At 38.3% G+C, this 21,390-nt stretch overlaps 1 protein-coding gene and 1 pseudogene across 7 annotated transcripts in view; both read left to right on the top strand.

Moving 5' to 3' along the window:
• The window catches only part of Ephrin (ephrin), a 655,394-nt gene that overhangs the window by 167,327 nt on the left and 466,677 nt on the right, over window positions 1-21,390 (top strand). The gene's annotated exons all lie outside the window — the stretch shown is intronic.
• Window positions 15,142-17,278, top strand: LOC137234842 (large ribosomal subunit protein uL10-like; annotated as a pseudogene).

Raw genomic sequence — 21,390 nt, 5'->3', positions numbered from 1 at the left:
CCAAAAGAAAAAATTTTACTTTTTATATCTGGCCCATCCTAAAGAACATAAATTATGAAATACATCTTGCTCTTCTTTACTCTTCATATACATCTACATTTGTGGTTAAAAAAACGCTTAGGTAATGTTTAGGAGGTCCATCTAGCGGCAATTATTGAAGACTCGCAGCAGTGGTAAATAACTTGCTACAAAACGGGTTGTTCTGAATAGCGGAGGCACGCACCTCTGTTGGTCATAGTGTATAACCTATAGCTGAATCGGTTACAATTAATAGTGGACACACACCCTTTTTCGGTCATAGAAGTGGAGAATGACGCAGAGATAAAACGGAGAGACACATTTCAGTTGCAACTGAGTATAATGCATACCGCAATTTAGCAGTACTAATTTTAGGCGCAAAAATTTCATAATAGATAAAATTACACCTTAAGCAGTCCATATAATGTTTGAGTGCATATATATGTATAAAAACACAGCTACAATGTGAAAATCACACCATTTAGAATTTCACTGTTATTTTCGTGTTCACAACTGTACATACATACATGTTAGCGCGCATACTTAGGAAGTAGCCACGATTTTGGTACTTTTCTTTCCTTTTCAATGAGGGAAAAATTCAAAATACTGCTCACAAAATTTGCAACACACTCGTTAACTCACATAAAATTTTCAATTTACTTCAATGGAATTCTTAACATAAAAATTGCTCAGTTAACAAAATGTAACAGAACAATGACATTTCACCAACGAGATAATTTAGGCGAGGCATTAAAAAGGGATGTGTTGGATCCTTGGGAAAACTCATTGTCATTAACTTTGGTGAAAGACATAGGCTTATTCCAGAAATGTGGAAATGTTATACCTAAATAATTAACGTAGTATTTGTATACTTTTAATATTTCTTTTCTATTTGATAATTTAAACTCAGCTGATGGTATCTATTTTTTGTAGGAAACCAAGGAAAAATCCTAAATTGTTTACATTTTACAACTAAACGGCACTCTAGTAAATTTCCGAATTGTTTGTATAACAATAAACTAAAAGAAAAATTTGGCCCTTTTTTGAGATTTGGTCATTTTTTCGATGAATTTTGGTCCCAAATGAAAACATGATTGGCAACCGTGCTTACTACAAATGATTTAAGTAATGCGTAAATTTAGTTGCATAAATATGTTGATTGTATATACCTATGTTAACACAAAAGGAAACGTTTGCTACTATAACGGTTTATAAAATGCATCTCGCTCTTCTTTCTTTCGAAAATCAGAGAAAAGTTTGTATTTCGATAAGCTTCAAATGGCATACGCGCAGGACTCCTGCGCTAACGGGTACGCGTGGGGTATGAACATATGAATGTTTTTGTATGTAATTATTAAATACCTGCAACGAATCATCCATTCGGCGTTTTAAGCCACTGGCAAAAATCGTTGCTTACTAGTCTACACAACAATAACTCGCCATATGAGCCGAACAGCTTGTAAGCAACGACCGAAGCGAATCTCACTGCACTGCAGCGATGAGAAATGCGCGTTTGTTTTTGTGGCACATTATGCACTTAACTCGAAAGGCAAATGAGTCTATTGACAATTGAGTCGATTGACAATTGATTCGAAAGGCAATAGTATAATATTCAACTACAAACATATATGTACATATGTGCGTGTATTTCCTAATTTTTTACAAAGTGTTAAATGTATGACTCAATTTCGACAAAGCGCAAAATACGGTTATAAATAAATCGAGTTTTGGATGAGTTTAGAACGACAATAAACAAACTGGCTATTTCTAAAGAGACATAATTTTTGGATAATTTGAACTTCGTTTCGTAAATTTAACACTTTAAAAAAATTATGTGTAAAACAGAAGAGTTTTCTTAACTCAGGTACATTTGTACTTATTTTTATTTCGTATAATGTAAGTAGGTACATTTATGTTTACAAGTAATTGAGCATTAGGACACTTCCTGATTCCTCATAGAAAAAAGAACAAAATCAAAAAAGAATATTTGCTTTATAAATGAAAAATTAGATTTTTTCGGTATTAAACAAAACAAAATAGAAAGGAATTTCATAAATATATAGTAATATGGCATTAAATACTAATACTACTAAATGTACTAATTCAATAATTTAATGTCCATATTATTATGCTAAAACATTATCTGATGTACCGAAAACGAGCTGCAACCGATCGCACTCCGCTTTTCTGATATTAAGTGCCTAGCTTTGTAAAAAACTCTTTCCGAAGCAGCACTGCTGGCTGGAGTCGCTAATAAACTATTGGCTACTTATAAAGTAAAGGAAATTCTAATCGATGAAGGTGCCACTACTGAATCGCATTGAAGTCGCCATATTACGTGACATTAGTGGACTCGTATTTAACTAGCTCATTAAATACAACATCGTCCCCATTCGAAACTTGAGTTGTCTGTAAAAATACGTTAAAAAGCTGGGATTTGCGAGTAGGAGGATTCGCTGATGTACTTTGTTCGTCCTGGTTGGCAGTTTCATTGACGTAGTTTGACATTTGCGTTCTGCATTCAGTTCTTATAAGAAACTTATCATTTTCATTAAAAAATATTAACTTGTTAGTTGGTAAGATTTTGCCAAACAGTGGTGTCCAACATATCACTCAGCTCGCCCTTAAATTGTTTCATAAAGGATAAGTCAGTTTCATTTATTGCGCAAATACCTTTCAGTCTGTAAACATGAGGAAGAACCAAATGCAGGGTTGGATAGTTTTCACCTTCTAGCTCCTTTGATGATTCTTCGAAAACCTCTAATACCTTCAAAATTTCCTCCACGTAGTTTATGTTAATACCATTGAGTTTGGACAATTCACGTTTTCTTTGCAATATGCTATTAATTTCCGTCCAGTTTTTTTGATTGAGCTAAACATATAAAATACAGTGTTCCATCTTGTTGGTGAACAGCTTTTAAGGGTTGATTGTAAGTTTGAATTTTCACCAGATTTTTTAAAATATTTTACGAGTTTAGTAGCTTTATCACATATGTCATCCAACTCAGGTACAGCTTCAACAGAATCTTCCAACACATTATTTAGCGAATGGTTAATGCATGAAATATTTGCATAGGACTTAAAAGCCTTCTTCACGTTTGTTCCCCTATCAGTTACAAATGTGGCATTTTCAACAAGTAAGTCATGGAATTTTAATATTATCAGCATCTTATGTTGAATGTTTTCCCCTAAAGAAAGAATTGACTGTTACTAATGTTTTTCTGAAGTGCCTAGCCAAAGATTAATGTTCCGCCGAAGTCTAGTCAAAATTTAAATATTTAACTTTCATTTTAAACTTTTAAACAGTGAAATTCAATAATGCACTTTTTAAAAATTTGCGAAATATCAATTTTCAGATTTATCACATCCTCTCATACAAAAAAATGTTTATCTCGGGACCTATGAGGACGTACCGTTTAGAATTTGGCAACAGCATCTTTGATATTGGTCCCATAACATGAATTTTTTTAAATATGCGTATTTTTTTATTTAAATGTAACTACGAATTTTTTGCCAATTTTTGCTAAATATAACTTTTTCGCAATAAACAAAAATCATAAAATTCTTTTTTATCGAAAAAGATCAAATGATTTATTACATTGGACCTTTTTCTATAAAAAAGTACTTAATGATTTTTTTGATGTAACCGATATTTATCGAGTTATAATATGATTGGTTATTACAAAACTTCTAAAAAAATAAAGTTTCGCAATTCCTTATGTATGGTAATATATTAGGAGTATATCTAAAACATGGTAAAGTTAGAGCAATATCTAAAAAAAAGTCCGATTTTTTATGGAAATACCTTGGAGGAGCTCACATATATTTGCATGGGGAGAGTGTTAGCCTATTATTATTAGTATTATTATATCACACGTTTTATTGCAAACAGAAGTAATTCAGAATGCCATTTTTTTCGCCTAAAGCAAATAAAGTATTTTTTTATATACAATTCCTTTACAAAAATTAAATTCAAAAAACTTAAATTTTAAGTTACATCTGCTTACAATAAAACGTGAGAGTTTTACTTTAATTATAAAAGTCAAACATATTAGTTAAAATTTGATATTTTAAATCAATATTAGACTAAATTATTCACACGGACTTAGAATTAACAATTTAATAGGAACTATTACATAATTTTGAATTTAATGCCTTTTACCTGTACATCTTTCCCCTTTAAACGCTCATAAACCTAATAGCCGATTGATAAGTTCACCATCCTTTATGTAATGAATTGTCAGGGACATATATGAAGTTCTTATAAAGTTATCGGTCCATATATCATAGGTTAAGCCGTAACCTATCTTACTTCCATTTCTTATCATAAACTGCAACTAATTTTTTACTATTGCTACTACTTATATTTCTGGATATTGTTGATGGATGTGGTAGCAATGCTTCAACATTTACATGTGGCCCATATTTCGCGCCAATTGATACAAGGAACTCAGAAAATTTCAGAAGACCACTGTGTTGTACTATTTGAAACGGTCGGCAATTAACAATCACCCATCCCGTTAAAATATTAATTCCTGTGTGTTTCAAGTCAGCACTAACTTCCTGTTTTGAAGTAGAAACATTATCCTTCATGGTTTTATAGCACTTATGCCTCACTAAATTGGAAGTGCTATTTTTATTAAACTTGTACACATTCCAACAAGTTCTGCAAGCAACTATATTTTCCAATTCGATGCCCGCGTTAGTTTTAATTTTTCCAAAAATATTCCAAACTGCACTACGCCCTTTTTTGCTACAAATTTGGTACTCCTTACTAAGAATTTTGCTTTTTATTTCGCGAACATTTTCATCCCCACTACTGGCATCATCAATTTGTGGTACAGAGCTACTCGAATTTAACTATAACGTAAATATAATTTCGTTTACATAATATCCACTAAATAACGTTAAGCAAAAAAAAAAAAAAAAAAAATACGCATCAATAAAATATACTTACACCTCCTTCCATTTTAGCGTCCTGTTCTTTTATAATTTTATATGCTTTGAAAATGCAGAACGCAAGCAAGCAACGACTCAGTAGCAAGTCTCGAATGAATAGAGTTATTTACAGCATTTAGTGGTGTTGTAACTGTTAACTAGCTCGTAAGTCGAAAGGCAATACAAATTGGAACAGTGCAAACTGTTCATGAGAAGAGCTGCTGCATTGTCGCTCATTGCTTGTTGACGATTGCTGTTGAGTGAGTGTTGATCGTTTGCCAAACGAATCAAAACAAACATCAGCTATAACACCGAATCACAGTGTGTGCATAGCGAAGTGAATCAGCTTGTGCAGCACTTTAGTAATTATCATTTAGTACAATTGCTTGATGGTTTCAACTTCTTCGTTGCCGAATTCGATGTTTTATTGTTTCGCAATTTGTTAACTAAAGAGGTTGCTCTGAGGAATTTCTTCAGTTGCAAATAAGAAATAGACTCAAAAAGTTGTGCGTTATAAATAAATGTGATAAAATATTATTTATTAATAGAGTGAATTGTGTGTTATTTTTATACGAATTTAGTCGACATATCTTTAAATCGCGAGCCTCAAAAAGTGTATCAAGAAGTAAGTATTTTTTTAATTCATATCGCAACATTTAATTAGAGCACAATGCACTAAAATTTTGTTTTCATCAACATTTTAAGTTGGGTGGTAGTGGTAATAATTTCCAATTTTACAAAAATTGATTGAAAACTATGAAAAATATTATTATCTTCCTTCCGCATACATACATATTCCTTGCATGATGTATAACTAGGAATTTTTCACACCCTGCATGTTGTCGTAGGTCAGGAACACTTGCAAATGCATTTACTTTAAATTCAATCATTACCTTACCATTTAATAATGTACATAACTGTCGCATTGACATTTTAATATTAGGGCATGAACTCATAATACAAACAGACATGTGTGTACCCACATAATTAATAGCTGTGTTTTTTTTTTTTAGTTCTATATACGTGTACGCTTAAGCTTTATATGGACTGCTAAGCGACAAACATTAAATACACCTCTGAAATTGCTGCGCATAAAATGTGTCCTATTAAATTTCAATACGCATTATACTCAGATGTAACTGAAATATGTGTTTTTGTTTCACCCTCTACACTAATTCTATGTATTCTATGTGTCTCCACAATTCATCGCAACCGATTCAGCTATATGTTATACCCTATGGCCATCAGAGTGTTGTGTCTCCGCTTTTCGGTACACCCTGTGATGTTATGTTAGTTATTTAACCACTGCCGCTAGATGGGTCTCCTAAGCATTATCTAAGACGGGCATGCTTAACCAATGAACCGATATCATTTCGTTACGATAATTAACATTAATAAACGAAACAAAGTCATTTCGTTTCATTTATTAACGTTAAGAACGTCAAATTAACGAAATGATTTTGTTTCGTTTTCTGCCATATCAAAACGAAATCAAATCGTTTATGTTGATTATTAATTTCAAACTATGCTGGCAAAGCTGATTGATGGCGGAGTCATTAAAGGTGAAAGCATTAGCCAAGCTGATTGCAACTTTTCTCATGAATTTTGACAGTACGAACATTTCTCAGAGTATTTTGACATACCACCAACGAATTACACAAACAAATTACATGGAGTTTGTGTGTATGTCCGCTCGCTGTTACCACCTTACGGCTTCACCATGGCTATAGCATTGCCAGCACAATTCACACATAAAGTATCACGGTTTTGTTAACGTTTTTAACGTTAACGCGAGTATAAAAAAACACGACTATTGTTTCAGTGTAGCTGCATATGTAGGTATACATACATGCGTTTGTCTATATGTTAGCCGTGTTTTTTTTTACACTTGATACACTTTTACTTTGATACACTTTTTCGCGATTTAAAGAAATGTCGACTAAATTATAAAAATAACACATAATTCACTCTATTAATAAATAATATTTTATCACATTTATTTAGAACGCACAACTTTTTGAGTCTATTTCTTATTTGCAACTGAAGAAATTCCTCTTTAGTTAACAAATCGCGAAACAATAAAACATCGAATTCGGCAACGAAGAAGTTGAAACCATCAAAAAGTTGTACTAAATGATAATTACATACAAAAACATTCATATGTTCATACCCCACGCGTACCCGTTAGCGCATGCCATTTGAAGCTTATCGAAATAAAAACTTCTCTGATTTTCGAAAGAAAGAAGAGCGAGATGCATTTTATAAACCGTTATAGTAGCAAACGTTTCTTTTTGTGTTAACATAGGTATATACAATCAACATATTTATGCAACTAAATTAAGCATTACTTAAATCATTTGTAGTAAGCACGGTTGCCACATCATGTTTTCATTTGGGACCAAAATTCATCGAAAAAACGACCAAATCTCAAAAAAGGGCCAAATTTTTCTTTTAGTTTATTGTCTATATGTTAGCCGTGTTTTTTTTTACACTTGATACACTTTTACTTTGATACACTTTTTCGCGATTTAAAGAAATGTCGACTAAATTATAAAAATAACACATAATTCACTCTATTAATAAATAATATTTTATCACATTTATTTAGAACGCACAACTTTTTGAGTCTATTTCTTATTTGCAACTGAAGAAATTCCTCTTTAGTTAACAAATCGCGAAACAATAAAACATCGAATTCGGCAACGAAGAAGTTGAAACCATCAAAAAGTTGTACTAAATGATAATTACATACAAAAACATTCATATGTTCATACCCCACGCGTACCCGTTAGCGCATGCCATTTGAAGCTTATCGAAATAAAAACTTCTCTGATTTTCGAAAGAAAGAAGAGCGAGATGCATTTTATAAACCGTTATAGTAGCCAACGTTTCTTTTTGTGTTAACATAGGTATATACAATCAACATATTTATGCAACTAAATTAAGCATTACTTAAATCATTTGTAGTAAGCACGGTTGCCACATCATGTTTTCATTTGGGACCAAAATTCATCGAAAAAACGACCAAATCTCAAAAAAGGGCCAAATTTTTCTTTTAGTTTATTGTTATACAAACAATTCGGAAATTTACTAGAGTGCCGTTTCATTGTAAAATGTAAAAAATTTAGGATTTTTCCTTGGTTTCCTATAAAAAATAGATACCATCAGCTGAGTTTAAATTAACAAATAGAAAAGAAATATTAAAAGTATACAAATACTAAGTTAATTATTTAGGTATAACATTTCCACATTTCTAGGATAAGCCTATGTCTTTCACCAAAGTTAATGACAATGGGTTTGCCCAAGGGTCCAACACATCTGTTTTTAATGCCTCGCCTAAATTATCTCGTTGGTGAAATGTCATTGTTCTGTTACATTTTGTTGACTGAGCAATTTTTATGTTAAGAATACCATTGAAGTAAATTGAAAATTATATGTGAGTTAACGAGTGTGTGGAAAATTTTGTGAGCAGTATTTTGAATCTTTCCCTCAGTGAAAAGGAAAGAAAAGTACCAAAATCGTGGCTACTTCCTAAAAAGGACCAAAATTGAAAAAAGGAACCAACGGACCAAATGGGGTTGGAAGGGACCAAATTGGCAACAGTAGTGTAGCAAGTATGCGCGCTAACATGTATGTATGTACAGTTGTGAACACGAAAATAACAGTGAAATTCTAAATGGTGTGATTTTCACATTGTAGCTGTGTTTTATACATACATATGCACTCAAACATTATATGGACTGCTTAAGGTGTAATTTTATCTATTATGAAATTTTTGCGCCTAAAATTAGTACTGCTAAATTGCGGTATGCTTTATACTCAGTTGCAACTGAAATGTGTCTCTCCGTTTTATCTCTGCGTCATTCTCCACTTCTATGACCGAAAAAGGGTGTGTGTCCACTATTAATTGTAACCGATTCAGCTATAGGTTATACACTATGACCAACACAGGTGCGTGCCTCCGCTATTCAGAACAACCCGTTTTGTAGCAAGTTGTTTACCACTGCTGCGAGTCTTCAATAATTGCCGCTAGATGGACCTCCTAAACATTATCTAAGCGTTTTTTTAACCACAAATGTAGATGTATATAAAGAGTAAAGAAGAGCAAGATGTATTTCATAATTTATGTTCTTTAGGATGGGCCAGATATAAAAAGTAAAATTTTTTCTTTTGGTATAGTAAAAATGTTGTAGAGAATAACAATAACATGGTCCTTAAAAATTGCAGCTTTTAATTTTTATGTTAAGAAGTGCCTCATCGCGATTTTAGTTCCTCCATACAAAATTATATGGGAAGGTTTTGATTTTTTATTTGAAGTGTACCTGCGCTTTAACGACTGGGTCTTAAATGATGAGCAATACCCATTCGTATAAAAAATTGGACGATCTACAAAAAAGGTCTAAAGAGATTTTTCACTAAGACGAATCGTTTGTAAGATATTCTGGGTTGAATGTCAACCCCAAATGCAAAGATCTGCATATTTTACCTAAACTTTGAACCATTGACTTAGGCTCTTAAGAAGTATTCTGGTTATACAGTGTTGAAGCCAATTAAATTTGAGTAAGACAAAGTGTCAGTTTCAAGCAGCTGAGAAGCCGTGTTGATTTAAAAAAAAAAAATTTAAGACTAACTTACGCACTTTTGCCATATATTCCAGGAGAATAATAGAGTTTTCTTTTCTGAAATAAATGTTTTCCTAAGTAAATGGTAAAGCATTAATAGAGTTACTCCTACCCCAGAAAATTTTCAACATTTATAGTGCATGCAAAGAACATAAATGGCTGGCTACCCCGTGTATTAGCTGATTTTCAAAAACGTACACAGAATTATTTCCTTCATTTCAATTTTCGTCGCTAAAAATTTGTGAAGTTATGAAAATAAATTGCCACTATCAGCTGGTTTAGCGGGGTTGTACTGCCACACCGCCATTTTTTGCAGGGTAAAAGTGTAACGCTTTTGCGTTGCGAGCAGGCAACAATTACTCAAAAGAACGAAATACCCCGTAAAGGCGTTACCTGCTTTTTAGAATAGAACAAAATATATTTACAACTCTTGCGCCGCGTACAAAAATCATAACACTTTTTCCAGAAAAGAAAACGCTATAAGACCGGATCATTTAGTAAACGTCATTAAAGCGTAGGTACACATCGAATAAAAATTCCCCATGTAACTTGTAAGAGAAAACTAGATTCGCATGATGCACCTCTTAACATTAAAATTAAAACCTGCAATTTTGACAGGCTAAATTTTTCGTTGTCCTAAACAACATTTTCTAATAGCATGAGATAGCAGGAGATCTACCCTGTGCGTACATATGAAAACAGATATGTACAATGTGCATGCCAGGGTTGCCGTTTGGATACTGTTCGGCCTGGGTGCGTCTGAAACCGGCAATGGGTAGGCGCACACGGGTTGATAGTGCACTCGAAAGAAATACGAGAAAGAAAACACCAAGAGGAATTCCTCGTTATAATAATGTATTTAATTGAATTGAACGGAAATGTACAATGTAAAGATGACAAGGGTTATTTTACCTGTGTAACAAAGTACAGCGTTGATCCTTGGACGATGCGTATCGGTAGGCGGTTGATCGAAAAAGAGGCCGGTTGTGCCGTTGATGACAACCGCTAAGGCGCGAAAAGGTCCTCTGGTATTAAGGAGGGGAAAAACCACCCACACAACCACCCTTACGTATACGTGCATGGGTGCTGACAACCTGCACACACACATGCATGTGTACGCAACTCATGCATGTGCATGCATGCACACAAATGCGGCGTGAGTGTGGGTGGCTGGAAATATTATTAAAACATTAGGGAGGGGCGCCGTCAATCAAGTGAAAGTTAGGCATTGGGCCTAAACATGCCGCCCCCCTTGCGGTACGCAACCTCACAGTCCTCCAAGGATCACCGACCGTAAAGAAGAGGAAAAAAAATAAAAAACTTATAATTAACTTAACCTAACGACGGCCAGTCCGCCGGATTGGCAGCACGCACGATGAGTTGCGTAGTGTGCGGGCTTGGGTGCGGATGCCTCGGTCATTCGCCACTTTCCCGTCATGGTTAGAAGCCTGAGCCATGTTTGCCTAGAGCTAGGGATTGCAAAAAAGTAAAAAGATATATATGTTCATATTTCTTGCCGTTTATTACAAATTCATTGGAAATGAACAAGCATAGAATTTTGTATGAAGAAAATTCAATAAAAAATAACGTATTGTAATGATACAGTATTTTAAACACACACTTCCATTGTGAATTCATACAAGTGGCGAATTTTTGATAAAACGTTCACAATAGTGAACAGCGAGTGAATATTAATCTGTAGTCTGATTTTCTGTATACAAATTTAAAGGAAAAGCTGATTTGAAACAAATGCGCAATTCATGGCACTTCAATTTAATAACGGCGAACACAAGAAAAAGAAACCTTTCTTCCATTCTCTGGCCCTTCACGACAGCCGTCCTCATTGTCAGCTATGATTTGACAAGTAGGTATGGCAATGGAGGGATAGAAAGATTTTTCACTTGTACGAAGTCACAATGCACACCTCTTGCGAATGTGTACAACAGAAATTCAATAAAAAATAAATAAAAAAAAGAATAAAAAGTGTAAAAATTCCTGTATTTCGGTCGTTACCGAACATTTTCATGTTAGGCCTTGGTTGTGCCCAAGAGTACCCAACCGAAGATGGTACTCTGAGCCAGCAAAGGGCCAAACGTGGTGGGCAGAATCCCTGGTAATATTATCTCCGCATATACATCTGTTCCTAGGATAAGGCGGATCGGCGCGGATGCATGGAACTGCGGATCCGCAAGACGGAGATGTGCGTACGGGGCTGCGATAGCGCTGTCGATGCTGGTCGTGGGTGTCATGTGCCGAAAATTGGATACGACCGCAGCATGGGTCGCAATCCTTTTGTTCTGTTCGTGTCTTCCTCGGATACGCAGCAGACATCCTGCTTGCCCGCCAATGCTGCTGGTAGGAAGTTGGAGCTCCTGGGTGAGCTCATCCGCAATTACTGTGGTGGGGGAGCATCCATCGATTAAGGCGCGAACGAGGTGTAGCCGCCCCCTGCTTCTATTTTCACGACCGCGGTGGAGGTGATCGCTACCGTCGGTATCATGGTGGCGGTGGCAGCTGAATGCGGGGCGAGGAGCCCTGCCCGGAAGGCGGACACGGTGGTGAGCTGCAGCGAGTTGGATCCGTGACTGCGATCTCGTGGTTGATGATGGGTGTGATGTCGTTGTTGCAGGCGAAGAGGCCTTGTCTCCGCTCTGCGATCACGCGGTGGTTGTCTTCGTTGAGGGTCCTTAGTTTGCCGGCGAAGAGACCGAGTCTCCGCTCGGCCGTCACGAACATGGCGCTGGACTGTAGATGGGTTGTGCTGGAGCCGCTTCCTTTCGTGCTGCAAAACCGGTCGATACGATTTGGCTGCTGGTGTTGTGTTCGGGCGAAGAGACCGAGTTTCCGCTCCGGTTCGGTGGATTCGAGCTGGACGAAGAGGCCCAGTCTCCGTTCCAGCATCTGACGCATATAACGAGATGGAGTCGTCAATCCGCTCACGGGGTGATTCCAGCTCCTCCTCAACTTGTACACTCCATGGCTTGGAGCGGGCTTCGTGGAGTAGCTGTTCCTCTTCATCAATCGAGGATATGTGAAGCATCGTGTGATGTTTTTCGCCGCATTTTTTACATCGGCCTTGGCTTGGGCACGCGTTCGAGCGGTGGTCTAGAGCCAAGCAATTTCCACAGCAGCTCCCGCGGATCGCTAAGTAAAGGCGCTCCTCAGGTTTTTTGGCCCGAAAGATAGGGCACATGCGTATGGGATGTTGCTTAAAACAAGCGCGGCATTCCGACGTATAACGCATGACGTTCTTGGCAGCGCTTCGTTGCATAGCGGCAAAGCGACCCATTTTTCTGAAAGAAATGCAATATATTTGACTGGGTCGAGTCATTCTCGAAAATGCGGGGGCGAGTGGTCCTTAGTTGTATTATTGGGGATTTGGGAAAATTTATTAGCGCGCGCATAAGGGGAAACATCTGTCGCTGCATAAAAAAAAAATATTCATATGTGGCGTGCATTATATGCATGGGCTCTTTCCCCGCACGTTATGTGCCTGGGTCTTTAGTGCCTTATTTTGTTTATTTTGTGTCACCCGGTAGCGTTTTAGTTAGCCACGGGCACACTAATGCTGCAGAAAAATTAGCATTTACGATTTTCGGTTCGCACATTCTGGTACCGAACCGGGTAGAAAGTGTATAGCGTGGGTTCTTTTGAGTCGCTGTTATTTGTGTTGTTGGTGCTAAAAACCAACAACTCCCTGCCCGCCACAAAAAAAATGTTTGGACAGCAAATTGTATGCTATGTAAAGAACAAATAAAAAATCTTCGTTTTGGACGAAGAGAAAAATTTGTAGAATGAATCATTTTTTTTTTTTTTTGTATTGCCCTTCACTTATTTCTTCAACTTTTCCCAAGTACGCTTGTAGTCCTGTTTTATTGATGGCCTTTAGCAAATGGCACGGTTCCCGAAGGGTATTTGGCTCCGGTACCGATTTTTCGGAAACGGGTTCTTCGGTACCCGTTTGCATCATTTTATGCATCCCTAATATAATGTACATTTAAAACTCGGCATATATGTACATACGTTGGTGTAAGTATATGGACAGTCAGTGCACGGACCTTACCGCATTGGTAGATTGACTAACTTTTTCTGACCCTTTTTCATTTTCTACTACTACTACCGAGGCCCAAAATCTACCAATATTGTCAGTATTTTCGTATTGAGAACAAATAATGTGATCATTTTGTAAAAGTATTTAATTGTTGAGCACACCAGCTAATATTGGGCGGTTACACTAACCACCCCAACGATATTTGGACAAAGTTGTGCACAAATGGAAAACGGAAATAAATTTGTTTGTGAAATAAATTCAGTAACTGAGCCGAAAATACTTTGGTATGTGAATACTTTTCCGAATAACATGCCGAAATCGGTTGTTTTGTGGCGATATCTTTGGTTCATTGGAAAATTGTTGTGGTAGTTAAACGTTTTTGTATGTGATTTAGTTTGTGATTTGTTTGTTTTACAATGAATTGGGAATTTTTGTGACAAACGTAGTTATCGTTTTCATGAAACTTCTACTACCATTTTTCGTCTCCCAACATTTTGCCTTTAAAAGTGTCCGTGCACTGGTAAATATTTACCAGCAGCAAAGACAAACATATTGTGCACATTCATACACACCCGTGTATGGAATGTAAAATTCCTATGAATTGAAACAACGGGAAATGTATACAGCGATTTTCCGTTCGTTCATTCCATTTTTTACTACGGCGTGGCGTACGCCTGTGCATAAAACATTTCATTTACAAACAATTCACAAATTAAACTAGTGGTATCAGAAAAGGCAAACAAATTTTGCTTTCCTACTGCCTAGCTGTTTACAAAACTGGATAGTGTTGGAATTTTAATAATTTTATTAGGCACACCAAACCTAAGAACTTAACAGCTCCAATATAGAACTGACCTTGGCCGCAAACTGCAACAGCAGCAACAGTAAGGACAGTTGTGTGGATTAGTGCAAAAATGTATACTACACCGGTGCGTCATCCCTCGGCGGGGGGCCACCACCACAGGGGCCATTGAAATTTACTAGCGTTGATACACTTGAATGCATCAAGGAGGATTTCAATTTTCTACAAGCACAATATCATACATTGGAATTGGAGTGCGAAAAGCTTGCCAATGAACACCGAAATGCAGCGCCATTATGTCATGTACTACGAGATGTCATATGGCCTTAATGTTGAAAATGCACAAAACAGTCGGAAAATCGTAGTCAGCATGCCGGCGTGGTTTTGGGTGATCAAGCGGATAATTTGCCACTGTACGTATGTATGAATGTAGGTATATTTGTATATTATTTAAACATTACTATATAAATATCGATATATATTAATATACATATATAACAGCACTATTTTTCATAGATGTGCTTACTATCATCATATACCTACATATATTATTTCTGATTGCTGTTTTTATGTACGGGTCCCTTTTTCGTTCTTATTTGAAATCCAAAATCTATCAATAGAGTTTTGGTCAAAGACACCGTCGATTGCACACGTTTGCGCTTTGTTCTGAAATTCGATTTACGAGTCCCTAATACACTACTTGCTTCACGATGGTTAGGGAGAACAAAGCTGCTTGGAAAGCTTAATATTTCCTGAAAGTTGTTGAACTTTTTGATGAATATCCGAAACGTTTTATTGTCGGCGCTGACACTGTTGGATCTAAACCAGATGCAAAACATCCGCACCAGTTTGCGTGGCATGGGCGTTGTACTCATGGGTAAAAATACAATGATGTGCAAAGCTATACGAGGGCATTTGGAGAATAATGGTTTGTTGGAGAACTTGTTGCCGCATATCAAAGGAAATGTTGGCTTCGTATTTACCAAGGGTGACTTAAACGAAAGACGTGTAAATTGCTTGAGTCAAAAGTGCGTGCGCCTGCCCGTGCTGGCGCTATTGCCCCTTTACATGTCGTTATTCCAGCACAAAATACTGTTTTGGGTCCCGAGAAAACATCTTTCTTCCAAGCTTTATCTATTCCCACCAAGATTTCGAAGGGTACTATTGAAATCATAAACGATGTACCTACTTTGAAACCTGGTGATGAGGTCGGTGCTTCCGAAGCAACACTGCTGAATATGTTAAGCATCTCGCCCTTCTCATATGGTTTGGTCATCACTTAAGTCTACGATTCTGGTTCTATTTTCTCACCCGAAATCGTGGACATTAAACCAGAGGATTTGCGCGTCAAATTACAAATGGGAGTTGCCAATTTAGCCGCTGTGTGTTTAGAGATTGGTCTGCACCGCACAGCATTGCCAATGGTTTCAAGAATCTTTTGGCACTTGCTGCTTCAACCGGAGTGGAATTCAAAGAAACTGCTACCATCAAAGAAGTTACCAAAGATCCCAGCAAACTCTTGGAAAGTAATTATTTATTATTACCTCTCGTAAGGATTTTCTGGGTGACACAATAGAACATTTTTTTTGTTTGAAAGCGATATTAATACTGTTTTACATAATGAAAAAGACCAAAGTCAAAATTTTTACAAAAAGAAAGGGATATGAACGAAATATCTATATACTGCATATCTTTGGTTTCCAGTACTTTGTGTGCTTTCCATTTGCTTTCATTACATATTGCTAACGATGTGGCATGGAACTAACAACTATTGATCTCACCTCGATACAATTTCTGCCATTACACGAAAATAACGGCTCTGAGCCTTTCTTACTACAAAATGGTCCTTTTTTTGAATTTTTCTATCTAGGTTCTTCCATAGATGATAGATAAGTTGAGGTACAGTGAATTGGGTGGGTGATCTAAAATGTGTGGAGTGTGTTACAGCATCCGGTCTTTGACAATTTTCGCCGTGTGGTCGGGTTCATTGTCCTGCTAAAAAGCCCATCATTGATCTAAACTAAATTTTTCGGCATTCAATTATTATTTTACATGTTCAGAAGGTCTCATTTGTTCATGGAGATTTCTATGAAAACCAAATTTTCAACATCGCCTAAGGCCAAACACTACACCATCACCGAGCCGCTCATGTTTCACTGTGGATATAAGATTGCAAGATTGCGTTTGGACAAGTGTCTTATTTCTTGTTTTCCATATTTTTCTTTGTTTTTTCTTCCATGACACATTTAAATTGCTTTCGCTGCTAAAAGTACATTTCAAAAGAATATGTCCTTATACTAAATTTTTTAAAATAAAATTTAATCGTTTTATTTGATTGGGTTTGGATATAAAGATTTTTTCCAGTGGAACGTGCCATGTGAACTGTTTTCATATAATTGTCACTTACCGTCACACCTGATATTTCTAAAATACTTTTCGACAAGTTTTCAGCACTTCCGGAAGGATTTTTCACTACACTTCACCGTATTTTAGCACCACTTAGTCGGTGATATTGGCCTAATTCGAAACGAGTTTCTAATTTTTCTTATTCTTTGTCTTTGTCAGTAATAATTCTTACAGTGTTGTGAATTCTATCATATTAGTTAATATCTCCAATTCGGTGCATGGCATTTCCTTCCTTATGATATTTTATCACAACCTATCAACTGTCGATGACATTGTTCTTCTGCCAATATAACCAAAGCTCGCAACAGCAAATTTGCTGCTGCCGCAGCTGCAGTTGCACCAGCGGCTGGCGCGAGCGCTGCTGCCGAAAAGAAGGAAGAAGAGTCGGAATCTGAAGAAGACGACGACATGGGTTTTGGTCTATTCGACTACGTGCTATGACAGAAGCTTTTACGTTTGGCAAAAATTTTAATCCTCTAAAGAATGTGTTTACATGCCATGGTCAACACACTGGTGGAGTCAATGCATTAAGGTGCAGGTGATCGGAAGTTTGGACTCATTTTCAATTCAGCTTTCTAAGCTTCTTTCTGGCTATCTTTGTTGATTGAATAATGAGTTTTATGACAATCTCACACAGAGGCTTAATGAAATAATTATCAAAGTTTTCTACATTAAAGCCCTATCGAACTCAATCTTCGATACAAAATACAAATTCTTAACTGTCTCATTATTGCTTTTTTGAATGCCTAATCCAGTGAAACATCGGTTTTGCTTGGTGCTTTCGCCTTCAATGTAGCTAATTACAAGAAAAAAAATTATACGAACAATAGAACACCACGAACAAAAAAAACACAGAATTTCATTTTTTCTGCAGTTGCTGGAAAAGAAGATACCTCCTTTTCGAAAAGAGGCACGTATTTGGTTAGGTGCAACCTCTATGGGTAGTTGCGCATGGATTTTTATTTTGATTGTATTTATAGTTAAGAAGGAAACGGTTGCTTTCCATTTTAACTATTTTTTAATAGCTATTTCAAGTTTTTGGGTGATGGGATGAATCCTGATACATCTTGTTGGCCTCGCGCCTTGGGCCTAGTGTGTAGGTGTTCTGTCATCCTCGCTCGGGGTGAGCGGGTGAAGTTGGGTTGATTTGCTGTCCTCGCTCTGGGAGAGCGGGTGAATTGTGGGTTGGTTTTTAAAAATGAAAATCTAGTGGGCCAAATGCCTTTCGGTTCTGTGGCAGATATCGAATCTGCGTTAGGTTATTGCTTGGCCTCGTTCCTTTGGCTGAGTGCATCAGCGTTCCGTGGCAGACCCTGAGTCTGCGTTAGGGTTCTGGTGTCCTCGCTCGGGGTAAGTGAGTGAAGTGGGGTTTGGTTTTGAAAATTAAAAATAAGTGTTTTGTGGCAGATGCGGATCTGCATTAGGGTGGTTGATTGGCCTCGTTTCGGTGAACGAGCGCTGGGTTTTGAAATTTTAAAAATTTAAAAAGATTACGGGCCGAGTGCCTTTGTTTTCTGTGGCAGACCGAGGGTCTGCGTAAAGGCTTCTCTGGTATACTTGTTATGGAAAAACGAGTGAGTGGGATGGTTTGGGATATTTCGAAAGTAGGGAGGAACGGAGGGATTGTTAGGAGGAGCTCTTGGTCCTCTCGCAATCTATCTCCTCCGTGGGAAGAAGGATCAGTTTGACCAAAGGTCGTCGGACTTGACCCTTCTCGGTAAAGAGGTCGACCACACGTACTCGGTTATCTTCGCCGGGGTGTACGTTGACGACTCTACCTAACCTCCATTCGTTGGGAGATAAGTTGTCCTCTTTGAGGACAACGAGATCTCCCACTTGTATATTTTGTTTGGGGTGTTTCCACTTCACACGCTTTTGAAGTTCGGATAAATATTCCACCTTCCATCGTTTGCAGAAAGTGTGGTGGAGGGCTTTGAGTTTCTGCCATCGATTGATCATCGAGGCAGAGCTCTCACTGGCATCTGGTTCTGGCGGAGCCAGTAGGTGGCTGCCCGTTAGGAAATGTCCGGGGTTAGTGGTTCCAGATCCGTTGGGTCATTTGACCCTGGACTGAGTGGGCGCGAGTTGAGGCACGCCTCAATCCGGCACAAAAGGGTTTGGAACTCCTCTATGGTGTACTTATGGGGAGACGCGATCTTTTTGAAGTGGCTTTTCAAGCTCTTCACTCCCGCCTCCCACAAGCCGCCCATATGTGGAGCGCCGGCTGGAATAAAATGCCAAGTTAACGCTTGATGGCTATACTTGGAGACTGTTTTGTCTCGGCTTTCTGCCAGGAAGGCTTTGAATTCCGATCGTAGAGATCTGGAAACTCGGACAAAGTTCGTACCATTGTCGGAGTAGATGTTCTTCGGACATCCTCTTCTCGCTATAAAACGCGAAAAAGCCGCGAGGAAGCATGGGGTACTAAGGTCACTAGTAGCTTCTAAATGGATGGCCTTCGTGGAGAAACAGACGAAAAGGCATACGTAGCCTTTTGACAGTCGACATCCCCTACCGCGGTAGCTTTTGATGTCGAAAGGCCCCGCAAAGTCTACACCGGTATTGGTGAACGCGCAGGTAAAAGTAGTCCGTTCGCAGGGAAGGGTCCCCATAAGTTGGGACTGAGCCTGCTTTCGGTGAATTATGCAGGTTTTGCAATTGTGGATGACGGCTCTGATCATTGTCTTGACGTTCGGAATCCAATATTGGGTTCGAATAAGACGGAGCATGAGCTGGTTCTCGCCATGAAGGGAGTCGTGATGAGCCATCATAACTGTAAGGCGAGACAGCCTACAATTGTAAGGCAAGATGATCGGATGACGTTCGTTGTATGACATGTCTTTTGACGCCCCTAGACGCCCACTGTTCTAATAATGTCATCTTTGTCGATATATGGGTTGAGTGACAGTATTTCACTCTTTCGGTCGATCGGTTTTTCAATTTTAAATATTCTGTCCCGTAAAACTGTTTCTGGCAGACTCGTATTAATGCTTGAGTCGTTGCCTTAATCTCATCGGCTGAGATTATACGCGCTTTTTCGTGGAACGAGGCTTTTGTTCTTGGGTGAGTTCTTTTATTAAATCCCTACCCTTGTCGTGGCATATGTTTGTGCCCTCTTCTCCTCAACGGACGTTTTGTATTCGATCTCTTGTGCTGGCCAGTGAGAATTGTCTTCTTGAAGCCAAGAAGGTCCCTGCCACCACAACGAATCTGATGCAAGTAGTCCTCTGCTTCCTAGATCCGCTGGATTGGATTCCGAGTCCACGTGAATCCAGTCTTTGCTACCGACCATATCGACGATCTTAGTGATTCGGTGTGCGACGAAGGTTGACCAGGAACAGGGCGGCTTTCTTATCCATGCGAGTACGATGGTTGAATCTGTCCAGAGGTGAACTTTTGCTGGCCCCAAATGAATGTTTCGGAATATTGATTCCATGATCTCTGCGATTTGTGAAAATTGTATCGTCCCTTTTTACGCGCATGTATATTGCATATGCCTTTTCCGATGCATCGCAAAAACCATGTATTTCGATGTCGTCCTCGGGCGTAAAATTTACCCATCGCGGTATCCTAATGTTATCTATTTCGTTATAGTGTTGGGTGAAATTTTCCCACCGTTCTAAGATAGTTGGGGAGACAGTTTCGTCCCACCCGGTGCCCTCTAACCAGATATGCTGCATTAGTATTTTTGCCACTATGACCATTGGTGCAAGCCAGGCTAAAGGGTCGAAAAGTTTGGCTATAGCGGATAGGATTACGCGTTTGGTGATGTTCTCGCCACTCTCTAAAGCTCCTGCGGTGAAGTAAACCATGTCTGCATGCGCGTTCCATCGTATTCCGAGTGCCTTCACCGAGCTAGCCTCTTCAAACGCTAGGAAGTCCTCGCTGAGCAGATCCGTTTTGGGGATGTCCTGAAGGATTTCCTCACAATTTGATGTCCACTTGCGCAATGGAAAGCCAGCTGAGTGTAATGCTTCGCGAATCTCGTTTCTTGCTCTGATGGTTGACGCTATTGTATGTCCTCCAGATAAAACGTCGTCGACATACATACTTTCTCGTAATATACCCGATGCTATTGGGTGCGTATTTTCTACATCATCAGCCAATTGTAGAAGTGACCGTATCGCGAGGTAGGGGGCGCAGTTTACACCAAAGGTGACAGTCTTTAGTTCGTAAAGACTGATGGGTTCGTTGGGGGATGTTCGATGGACAATCCGTTGAAATTTGGTGTGATTTTCGTTCACCCAAATTTGCCTATACATCTTTTCGATGTCGCTATTAAAGACGAAGCGATACAGTCGCCAACGTAAAATTAAGGCAAGTCTGCTTGGAGTACTGGACCTGGGTGGAGTATGTCGTTTAGACTAATGCCATTTGCTGTCGGACTTGACGCGTTGAAGACGACGCGCACCTTGGTAGTGGTACTTTCTGCCTTTACAACGGCGTGGTGGGGCAGGAAATAATTATCCGAATCGTCGGATGGTACATTATTTTTGATTTCTCTCATACGTCCAAGTGTTTCGTATTCTGACAACACCCGAACATACTCTTTC

The sequence above is a fragment of the Eurosta solidaginis genome, chromosome X (genome assembly GCF_040869045.1).
Source record: "Eurosta solidaginis isolate ZX-2024a chromosome X, ASM4086904v1, whole genome shotgun sequence".
Lineage (NCBI taxonomy): Eukaryota > Metazoa > Arthropoda > Insecta > Diptera > Tephritidae > Eurosta > Eurosta solidaginis.
Note: the sequence above shows the minus strand (reverse complement) of the source record. Positions and strands in the feature narration are given on the sequence as shown.